The 11,751-nt window shown below is 31.9% G+C and overlaps 1 long non-coding RNA gene across 1 annotated transcript; it reads left to right on the top strand.

Moving 5' to 3' along the window:
- The first annotated feature begins 8,860 nt into the window (after nucleotides 1-8,860).
- On the top strand, nucleotides 8,861-11,437 carry LOC124918743. Its single transcript, XR_007097514.1, has 4 exons — nucleotides 8,861-9,107; nucleotides 10,563-10,618; nucleotides 10,974-11,029; nucleotides 11,350-11,437. It is a non-coding gene; the product is annotated as an uncharacterized LOC124918743 (long non-coding RNA).
- Nucleotides 11,438-11,751: the final 314 nt, after the last annotated feature.

The following is an 11,751-nucleotide window of genomic DNA, read 5'->3' as shown; positions in this document are numbered from 1 at the left end:
AAGTCCCACCGCGCCAGATTGAAGGTTACCGTCTCGGTTTTGAAGTTCAGGCGCCTCCTGCTGTCGCCCTACAGCCGCCTCCTGATGCCGCCTGCCGCGTCCTGCCGCCGCCTACTACCGCCCTACAAAGGTTAGTTTATTTTTTAGGTTTAAGTTATATTAGTTTAATTTTAGGTTATATTTGTTTCATTTTAGGTTATATTAGTTTGATTTTGGTTAGTTTAGGTTATATTAGTTTAATTTTAGTTTGATTGATGATTTTGTAGTTTGATTTTAGGTTATTTGTTTGATTTTAGGTTATATTTGTTGTATTATGTTGAAAATATGGTTGATTTTGGTTAGTTTAGGTTATATTAGTTTAATTTTAGTTTGATTGATGATTTTGTAGTTTGATTTTAGGTTTTTTTGTTTGATATTAGGTTATTTGTTTGATTAGGTTGAAAATATGGTTGGTTTGGGTTAGTTTAGGTTTTTTAATTTGATATATGTATGATTGGTATTTAGTTTTTGGAATGGATTGTTGGATTTTGTTTTTGGATTAATTATGTTGAATTGTTACATTAGGTTTATATTATTGTTAGATTGATTAGTTTAGATTATGTATTGGATTATGTTATTGGATTTATTTTTTGGAATTGGTTGTTGGATTTGGTTTAGGTTATATTGAGTTTGGTTGTATGATTTAGTTAGATAATGTTAGATTAGGTTGAAAATATGTTTGATTTTGGTTAGTTTAGGTTTTGGATTGATTATTTTCTTGGATTGATTTGGTATATGTTTATGTTGTTTAGGTTTATAACAGTTTAGGTTTATTAGGTTAGGTTTATTGTACACCGTTGAATTCTAATTTCATATTATTTAGAATCGGATTTCATTCTTGGTTATTTGTATATGTGAATTGATATCGATATGTTGATAATGATTTGGTTAGATTAAGTTATATATTAGATAATATGATTTTGATTTGGTATAGGTTTATGTTTGATTTTGTTGGATTAATGTTATTGGATTGATTTGGTATAGGTTTATGTTTGATTTTGTTGGATTAATGTTATTGGATTGATTTGGTATATGTTTATGTTTGATTTTGTTGGATTCATGTTATTGGATTGATTTGGTATATGTTTATGTTTGATTTTGTTGAATTCATGTTAGATTTGGTTTATTATATATTGTTTGATTAAAAGGTATATGTGTTTATATTTGTTGATTTTGTTGGATTTGGTTTTTGATTAATACTTTAATTTTTGATTAATATGGTTTATTATTGTTCGATCTACCCACAGCCGCTCTTCTTCGTCGCTCTTTTTGTGCAAGGTTAGTTATTGTTGGTTTATTATATGGTTAGGTTAGTTTAATGTTACATTTATGTTAGATTTTCATGTTAGATTTAAGTTTGATTTATGTTTGATTTGATTTATGTTAGATTAGGTTTGATTTATGTTAGATTATTTTAGATTAGGTTTGAAATGTGTATGAATGAAATAATGTTGAATTAGATTTGTTTTGAATTAGATTTGATTTTAGGTTAGATTAGGTTTGAAATGTGTATGAATAAAATTATGTTGGATTAAAATTGATTGATTTGAAATGTGTATGAATGAAATAATATTAGATTATATGTATGTTAGATTTAAGTTTGATTTATGTTAGGTTTTATTATAGTTTGTTTAGGTTGAATTTTAGTTAGAAAATGTTAGATTTAGTTAGAAAATGTTAGATTTATGTTGAATTTCGTTTGAATAATGATAGATTAAGTAGCGATTATGTTACAATTATGTAAGCCTAATTAATTTAGACAAATTTAAGTAGATAATAATGCGGTTTGTTTTCCATTTTATTAGAAATATGGAAGTACCCGATAAAAGCTGGATGACCTTACGTCGAGATCATCCAGATTACGAGGAAGGCGTTGACAAATTCCTTGAGTATGCTCTTAGGAATACATTCCGACAAACCGTGAAATGTCCCTGCGTGAAATGCTTGAACACGCCGTTTATGGAAATAGACGAAGTGAAGACTCACCTGATCATTTATGGAATAAATGTTCATTATGAGTATTGGTATTTTCATGGAGAAAAGAGACGTACTACTCAAGTGGTTAATGAAGATGTCGATGAAGATGCCGATGACTTCGATGATGATGACGACGATGATCAGTCGGAGGATGCTGTGCCGGAATTCAACGATGCGGGACCGGAGATGAATAATACAGTTAATGAAGAGGTCAATGAAGAACGTTATATGCACGAATTTATAAACGATATATTCCCCAACGTTAATGACGTCCCGAGCAACGATGAACCACTCGAAGATGCGCATAAATTTTATAAATTGCTTGATGATTGCAAACGGCCATTGTATGAAGGTGCTCGAATAACGAAATCATCGGCACTACTGAAACTACTTCACATAAAAAATGTATGTCAATGGACGAATTCTTCGTTCGATATGTTGCTGCGTCTGCTTAAAGACTACATATTACCGATTGACGCTCAATTGCCAAACTCATACTACGAAAGTAAAAAATTCATTACTAATATCGGGCTTAAATATGACAAGATAGACGCATGTAAAAACAACTGTATGCTATTTTGGAAGGACGACCTAAATGAAGATTATTGCAGAGTTTGCGGTCTTTCAAGATGGAAAGTCGACCAAACAAGTGGGACAGTTCAGGAGAAGCAAAATGGGAAATTCATTCCAAAAAAGGCGTTGAGATATTTCCCTTTAATACCAAGACTGCAAAGACTATACATGTCCTCAAAAACGGCTCCAATGATGAGATGGCATAAAGAAGGAAGAGTTGATAGTGATACGTTGAGACACCCCGTTGATTCCTTAACTTGGAAGACGTTTGATGAAAATTATACAGATTTTGCTTCAGAATCTCGAAACGTAAGACTGGGTTTATCAAGCGATGAGTTTCAGCCATTTGCAAATGGGAAAAAATTATATAGTGTTTGGCCGGTTATTCTCGTTCCTTATAATGTGTCACCCACGACTTGCATGGATTCTAGCAATTTCATTTTATCTATGTTAATTCCGGGTCCAAAGAGTCCGGGAGATGCAATTGACATATTTCTCCAGCCATTGATCGAAGAGTTGCATGAACTGTGGTAAACAGGTGTGAAAACGTTTGATGCACACACCTCGCAATACTTTAACATGTGAGCGGCGTTGTTGTGGACCATTAACGACTTTCCCGCATACGCGAATTTATCAGGTTGGAGTACGAAAGGTAAATTCGCTTGTCCTTGTTATAACAACGACACGGTATCTCTTCGATTGGTTTATGGTTCCAAACAATGTTACTTGGGTCATAGACGTTTCCTTCCACTGAAGCACAAATACAGAAGGGATAAAGAGTCGTTTGATGGTCGAACTGATTATAGAGATCCCCCTAGATTGTTAACGGGGCAAGAAAGTTATGAGCAAGCACGAGACCTAGAAGACATAATTCTTAGTGCGGATCTGAGCAAGAGAACCAAGATATATCATGAAACGCGGGGAGACAATTGGAACAAACTTAGCATTTTCTTCCGTCTGCCTTATTGGAAATCACTATTATTGAGACATAATTTGGATGTGATGCATATTGAGAAAAATATCTATGATAGCGTGTTGGGAACAATAATGAATGTAAAAGAGAAGACTAAGGATGGTCCTAAAGCCCGTAAAGACTTAGAACTCTTAGGCACAAAATCATGGAAGATTGTGACAAAAATAAAACCGCGGTTTACAAACATATAGTTCAGATTAATTAGTTAGGTAGATTTATATTTTTAACTTTATATTCATTCTTATTACTACTTTATTTCAATTATTCACTCAATTTTATTAATTGTGTGAATTAAGAATGTCTGAAGGTCCTAAAACAACTTGGAAGAGTATGAGGAAGACACCCAAGAAATTGGATAAAAGCTACCAAAACCTACTTGCCCAATCCGAGTCCTTAAAGCTCCGAGGATCGTCTTCTATAGACCAACCACCTATTGCTGTGGTCCCGATAGCTACTGCGCCTCCCCGAACAGACGAGGCTGAAGACGATGATGAGCTCCAAGAGTTTATAGAGAGCACATTTGCTGATATGGTGGATAGCGATGAGGTAGTAGACGAGGGTCTCGAGGAGCCTATCGAGGAGGAGGATGGCGAGGGGGAGCACGGTTCCACTCCCGACCCATCATCGACAGGTAACTCGTTTACAAATTAGTTAGTGTTTAATTTGATTGACATATCTAATTATGATTTTGATAATTTTGAAGAATCTTCTGCCCGCAAAAGACGGGGAAAAAACAAGAATATTGCGCTGTCTAAGAGGGTAGCGGGGACGAGGATCCCTCTTACGTTTAGAGAGAAGGATGGGAGGCCAGGCGGTACAGACGTGGGAAGAACACGGTGGTCTAGACATGTGGGGTCGATTATCCGGGACCCCGCAGCCGTCTCACACCGTCTTCTAAAGTGGAAGGCTTTAAGTGCAGACCAATTGGATTCACTGTGGACTGCTATTAAGGTAATACTTATTACTTGATTATACATTACGTCATTAAATAATTATTTTTAACATTTGGATGTTATTTTTTTCAGGATCCGTTCGAAGCTACTAATGGTGATATTGAGTTTTTTCGAAAGACCGGATTGGGACACGCCAATCAGATATGGGATAGATGGCGGTCGGATTTGAACAAGACATATATCCGCGTCCACAAAGGAGACGAGGCGGCGGTACTAGCTAATCCTCCACCGGACTACGATCGAGATGATTGGGAGTTTGTGTGTCGCAACCATTTCTTCACAGAAACATTTAAGGTATGGTTTCATAATTCAAATAAAAGTTGATATTAATTAATCTAACTTCATTTTTTATTTCAAATACAGATAAACAGTTCTACAAATATAAAGAACAGGAAGAAGTTGAAATTCCCGCATCGAACGGAAAGTAGACCGTTTCACAAATTGAAGACGAGTTGGTAAGTACATTATTTGTAATAACTTAATCTAAAGATACCTATTAATTATATAAATCATTTATTTCAACAGGCGATTGAAATGGGACGGGCACCGTCTGTAATTGAAGTATTCAAGAGGACCTGTACCCCCAAACCGACAAAAGAAAACCCAACACCCGTCCCGGACGAACACGTGCAAGAGAAAATTGTAAGTGAATTGAATATGCCTAGTTTTTTATTATAGAAATGATATTTTATTTGAATTGTGTAGGTTGAGATGGAGGAGGTTGTTAGTAACGAACCGGGAATATCGGATTTTGAATTGACGGAGAGGGTGTTCGGATAACAAAAACACGGGGTAGTGTTCGGAATGGGATCAGGCGTCCGGCCCACACACTTTCGTGAGGATCGTCGAAGTGGAAACAGTTCACAGCGAAACAATGAGCGGTTGTTAGAAGAGAATCAAATAATGAAGCTCAAGCTGGAGGAACTAGAGAAGAGGGATGAAGAAAGAAGGCGCAAAATGGAAGAAATGGAAGCGGAAAAGGAAGAAATGGTGACAAGAATGGAGAGGGAGAAGTTAGAGATGAACGCAAGAATGGAGAGAATCGAATTGTATATGATTCAACAACCACCTCCTCCCCCCACAAGCTAAGGTTGTTTCGATTATGAACATGTTTTCATTAGTAGTTGAATTTATAACAGATTGTTCGTAATATTAGTTTGGTTTCGAATTTTGTAATGTTAATGATCAATTAATGTGATCGTTTAATGTATGTTGCATTTCTTTTATCATTGATATATTGGTTTGGCTGAACAGGTTTTGGTTGCGAGCAAAATAATCCGCACGTTTTTAAAAATTTACGGGAAAAAACCGAAAGTAATATTGAAATCTCTCGGTTTTTCTTCAAATGGAAAAACCGAGAGATATTAGAAAACTCTCGGTTTTTACCCACAGAGAAAACCGAGAGTTATATGACAAACCCTCGGTTTTTACCCAAAAGAGGAAAACCGAGAGTTATATGAAAACTTTCGGTTTTCCTCTTCGGGTAAAAACCGAGAATTTTCATATAACTCTCGGTTTTCTCAATTTGAAGAAAAACCGAGAGTTATTACAAAACTCTCGGTTTTCTTCAAATGGAGAAAACCGAGAGATATTAGAAAACTCTCGGTTTTTACCCGAAGAGGAAAACCGAAAGTTAAATCAAAACTCTCGGTTTTTCCACAAAGAGAAAAACCGAAAGTTATTTGTAAAACCCTCGGTTTTTCCACAAAGAAAAAAACCGAAAGTTATTTGTAAAACCCTCGGTTTTTCCACAAAGAGAAAAACCGAAAGTTATTTGTAAAACCCTCGGTTTTTCCACAAAGAGAAAAACCGAAAGCTTTCATATAACTCTCGGTTTTACTCTAGGGTATCTAAACCGAAAACTCTACGATATCTCTCGGTAAATGCCCAATTGTTTTTAACGAGAGAGTCAATACCGAGGGATGGCGAGAGTTACTAAAACCTTCGGTAAAGTGTCTATACCGAAAGTTATAGGGTCAAAACCGAGAGTTTTTACTCTCGGTTTTGACCCCTTTTTCACCCGTGGTTGCATAAGTTATATAAAGCCAATTAACAATAAAGATGTGTTTTTTACTTTGAGTAATTTTTTATTCACATTTGATATGACCCAATCTGACCATTAGAACGAAATGATGGAAAATTTAAAGAGCGAAGTGCTCTTGATTGACAACATGCAAGACTAAAAGGAGGAAAAATAAAGGATTACAAGTTAAAATACTACTTATTTTGGCTCTAGATATGGCTAAATTTGAGATGGTGATGGACAAAAGCTTGACAAAAGTAATTTGAGAATTTCTTAAGAATAAGTATGGAGGGAACAAGAGACTGAAAAGATCGTTTATAAATACGCTGAGGAGGGAATTCAAGATTTTGAAAATAAAGAATGGTGAGACCATTAATTAATATTTCTCAAAGGTTACGGGGATTGCTAACCTAATGCGTAACAATCACGAATCTTTAATTATTAGAGTTCTTAAAACATTTTCCACAATTCTCATCGCTATGCATTCTATTAGCAATATCCATAACGAGAAATATTTTTTAATAGCCTCACCATTCTCCATTTCTAAAGTTTTGAATTCTTTTCACGACGTATTCATGAGCGATGTTTTCACTCTCCCGTTCCCTCTAGACTTAATGCAGTTATAGTTTTACCACAAATACTTCATATTTTTGTTGGTTTGCTCAGATTGTGGAGTGTCTAGAATTGTAATTTTTTATTCATTCTTATGGTAATGTTTGGAACAAAAATCTCCGATACATGACCATTTTCTCGAAAAAAAAATAAAATAAAAAATAAAAATTCTCTCTATGTATATGGGTAGTGTTTGAAAAAAAATATCCAGAACATGACAATTTTCCAAAAAAAAAAAAATCCTCTCTTCTCTTGTGACCATGTTAATTTCTCTATTAATATTCTCTTTTTCTCCCGTGACCACGTTCGGGACACAAATTTCTCTTTTTCTCATTATTTATTTTTTTCTCTATTAATATTTTCTCCTTTTTATCTATTAATTTGTAAATATATGTTTATATATATTTTTTTAGAGTAATAATAGGGAGAATAAATAAATTAAATAAATTAAATAATGAAGATATAAATATATATGTTTAAAAATATATATATAGAAGAGAATAATTAATCATACAAAAAAATAATAAATTTAAAATAAAACCATGTTAGAATATAAAAAGAATAGAACATGGCTCTATATTCGGATAAAAAATTTATACAAGGCCAGGATAATTTTTTTTATCTTTCTTCCCTTATTAATTATCTTTCTCCTATTAATAATTTATCTTTCTCCTATTAATAATTTATCTTTCTTTTCGTATCATTATTTAATATTTTCCCTTTTTTTATTAATATTTTCTTTCTTTTATCTATTAACCTTATTAACATGTAAATATATGTTTATATATTTTATCAGTTAAATTTTTTTATTTATATAAATTTTAGAGTAATAATAGAGAATAAATAAATTAAATAATAATAAAAATATAAATATATATATTAAATATATATATTAAATATATATATTAAAATATATATATTATTTGATAACTATATATATATATATATATATAGAATAAAAAATTATACTAAAAAATTAATAAATTAAAAAAAAGACCATGTTAGAATGTAAACACTACACCAAAACATACTTTTAGTGACACATAACTGCCCACGAATAAGCTCATGAATAAGCGTTGACAAAAGTTCAGAAAATAAAAGTTTTGCTAACCTTTATAAATTTTATTTTATTTATATTTTTAAAATTGTTTATAAACAAATGTTTTAAACATTTCATTTTAATATTTTTGTATGTTTTATTTTTACTTTTTTGTAATTTTTAATTTCATTTTTTATAATATAGTCGAAATCATTAATTTAAATTATATACATTTTGATCTTAAAGCTCAAATTTATTTTTATTTAGAGTGAATTAAAAATAAATTTATTACTATATAATATAAAAATAATTAAATAAAATTAAAACTAGATGAAATAAAATAAATAAAAGTGATAGATAAATAATATAATAAATTAGCTATTAAGTATTTTATTTATAATTTGCAAGTTAAAAATAAACCAAACTTTTATTTTAATTATGGTTGGTTATCCATTATTGGATGAATTTTTTTTTACCTTTGTTTTAATTTTTATTTGATTAAACGTCCACTTCAATCTAGACATAAAAAACATAAAAAGTCCACTAACATTTTCTTTATTTTCTCAAATTAAAATTAAAAAAGACCTATTTTTTCTTTGTAAATCCTAGCCCATGTAATTCCTAGCCCATTCCAATAATAACAGTAACCTCCATTTTACAAAGCAAAAATTAGAAAGAAACTAGAGAGAGAAAATGTGAAGAATTTGAGAAGGCAACATGAACGTCGTGGTCTACCTTAACTTACGTTCTCGAATCTCACACTGAGCCGAGGAAGTGTTTTGAGAGAGGAAAACTTGCGAAAGGAAATGGAAGAAAGAAAATACAAGGACGATGAGACTGAACTCTGTGAAATAGTTCCATATGCATATGGAGACACTAGAGCGGAAGCAGATCGATACACCAATACCTAAATTCGAGGTAATTTTTGGTCTTATCAATCCATTCATAGAGGACATTGTTCAATGTTCATAACTGTTTTGATTAGTGGTACTATGAAATTACTAACACATTTGGGGTCCTAGGGCTCTCATGTCTTGGTTTGACTTAGTTCGTCTTGTTGGTGTAAACAAATCGTGATTAGGGTTGTTTTCCTATGAAATTGTTATTGCTTCTTGAGATTTACTTGTCTAGATACCCTCATCCCAGTCAGTGCATCTAGTGTGATGCGATTAATGATTCAACTAATCTCTTATAGGACTTGCTGACTCTAAATTTCTTTATTCACGATGTCCTAATAAAATTTAGATTTGAAAATTCACATGTATCTTCAACCTCTCCTCCTCTACGTCTTCCTATCATAATTTGACTTAAGGGATAACAAATTTTTTGAACAACGGGAAGGGAGAAGGTAACACAGTAGTAAACAAATGTCTCTTCTTAGTTTGGTTACTCAATTTCCAAATACCATTTACAGAAAGTGGCTGAGGAAGTCAAACATAACAGGTCAATAATTCTAGTTCATTCCTCTTATTTGCTTTGAGAGAACATTTGCGAATATCTTCAGATCTCAGAAACGTAGTGCATCATTTTATGACCTAAAAATATATGCACTCCCATGATATGTTTAGTACTGCAGTAATTACATATAGATAGCACTTTAACTGATTTTTTAATTTTGTTTATGGAGGTGAGTTAAAGAAACAAATTGATTATTCTATCTTTTTTGTTAATAATTTGTGACAAGTACTCATCATTTGTGAACAAGGGACAAGAACTTCATCATTTTTTGATCTAAAAATGTAACTACTCCTAAGATCTGTGTAGTACTACAGTAATTACATATATATAGAACTTTCATATTAGGACTTATAAGAAAATTTTCGTGATAGATTGTGAACAATCATATATAGTTACTAGGTCTTTTCTGATTATACTATTTGCCTTTAACTGAATTTTCATTTCTGTTCATGGAAGTGAGTTAGAGAAACAATAACATTATTAATTGATATTCTATTTTTGTTGTATTAATAATTTGTGACAAGTACCCATCATTTATGAACATGAACAAGAACTTCAATTTGATTTTCAGCTTTATGAGTAAGAACTATCTCTCCTTTTAGCCATTCCAGTTCATCCCTCTTATTTGGGTTGATAGACATTTGTGAATGTCTCTTGATACCAAGAAACGTAGTTCATCCTTTTATGACCAAATAATGTATCCATTCCCAGGATCTATGTAGTACTACAGTAATTACATATACATAACACCTTCATATTAGGACTTATAAGACAAACTTTGTGATAGATTGTGATCAATCCTGGTTTTTTCTACTCATATCATTTGTCTTTAACTGGATTTTCATTTATGTTTATGGAAGTGATTTAAAGAAATAACAACATTATTAATTGATATTCTATTTTTGTTGGTGACAGGTACTCATCATTTATGAACAGGAAAAAGAACTTCAATTTGATTTTCAGCTTTATGGGTAGGAACTATTTCTCCTTTTAGCCATTCCATTTCAGCTTTATGGGTAGGAACTATTTCTCCTTTTAGCCATTCCAGTTCATCCCTCTTATTTGGTTTGATAGAACATTTGCGAATGTCTCTAGATCCCAAGAAACGTAGTTCATCCTGGATCTATATAGTACTACAATAATTACATTACATATAGATAACACCTTCATATTAGAACTTATAAGAAACTTTGTGATAGATTGTGATCAATCCTGTTTTTTTCTACTCATATCAATTGTCTTAACTGGATTTTAGTTTCTGTTTATGGAAGTGAGTTAAAGAAATAACAACATTATTAATTGATATTCTGTTTTTGTTGGTGACAGGTACTCATCATTTATGAATAAGAAAAAGAACTTCAATTTGATTTTCAGCTTTATGGGTAGGAACTATCTCTCCTTTTAGTCATTCCAGTTCATCCCTTTTATTTGGTTTGATAGAACATTTGCGAATGTCTCTAGATCCCAAGAAACGTAGTTCATCCTAGATCTATGTAGTACTACAATAATTACATATAGATAACACCTTCATATTAGGACTTATAAGACAATGTTTGTAATTGATTGTGATCGATCCTAGTTTTTTCTAATGATATCATTTGCTTTTAACTGGATTTTAATTTCTGTTTATGGAAGTGAGTTAAAGATACAACAACATTATTAATTGATATTCTGTTTTTGTTGTATTAATAATTTGTGATAGGTACTCATCATTTATGAACTGGAACAAGAACTTCAATTTGATTTTCAGCTTTATGGGTACGAACTATCTTTCCTTTTAGCCAATCCAGTTTATCCCTTTTATTTGATTTGATAAAACATTTGCGAATGTCTCTAGATCCCAAGAAACGTAGTTCATCATTTTTTGACCTAATAATATGTAGTACTACAGTAATTACATATAGATAGCACCTTCATATTAGGACTTATAATACAAACTTTGTGATAGATTGTGATCAATCACATATAGTTACCTAGTTTTTTCTAATGATATCATTTGCCTTTTACTGGATTTTAATTTCTGTTTATGGAAGTGAGTTAAAGAAACAACAACATTATTAATTGATTATTCTATATTTGTTGTGTTTATATTTTGTGACAAGTA

The sequence above is a fragment of the Impatiens glandulifera genome, chromosome 1 (assembly GCF_907164915.1).
Source record: "Impatiens glandulifera chromosome 1, dImpGla2.1, whole genome shotgun sequence".
NCBI lineage: Eukaryota > Viridiplantae > Streptophyta > Magnoliopsida > Ericales > Balsaminaceae > Impatiens > Impatiens glandulifera.
The sequence above is the reverse complement of the archived record's forward strand: the minus strand, read 5'-3'. Positions and strand labels throughout refer to the sequence as shown.